Source organism: Callithrix jacchus, chromosome 8 (assembly GCF_049354715.1).
Source record: "Callithrix jacchus isolate 240 chromosome 8, calJac240_pri, whole genome shotgun sequence".
In the NCBI taxonomy this organism is placed as follows: domain Eukaryota; kingdom Metazoa; phylum Chordata; class Mammalia; order Primates; family Cebidae; genus Callithrix; species Callithrix jacchus.
This window is the reverse complement of record NC_133509.1, coordinates 60,757,195-60,757,500: the sequence shown is the minus strand read 5'-3', so window position 1 is coordinate 60,757,500 and position 306 is coordinate 60,757,195.

Genomic DNA, 306 nt, shown 5'->3' with positions numbered 1-306 from the left:
TTCATCACTCATTAAATACAGGGCAAGCATGGCTATACATAATAATTTTGAGTGTAATACAGTCTCATAAATTTAATGTACACACTTAACTGAGGCAAACAGCCATATAAAATTGCACATGATTAGAAAAAAGGATGAACTCATTTTGCCTTCTGCTTGGTTTCTTATAAACATGAATACATAATACTGTTATGCACTGTTGTTCATAGATGTCTTTTTACGTAAAGGGTAAGTATCATATTACTTTAACAGATTATCTTTGGAAATCTGCATGTTATTTTTTGTTTCATCAGATATGTGCCCAAA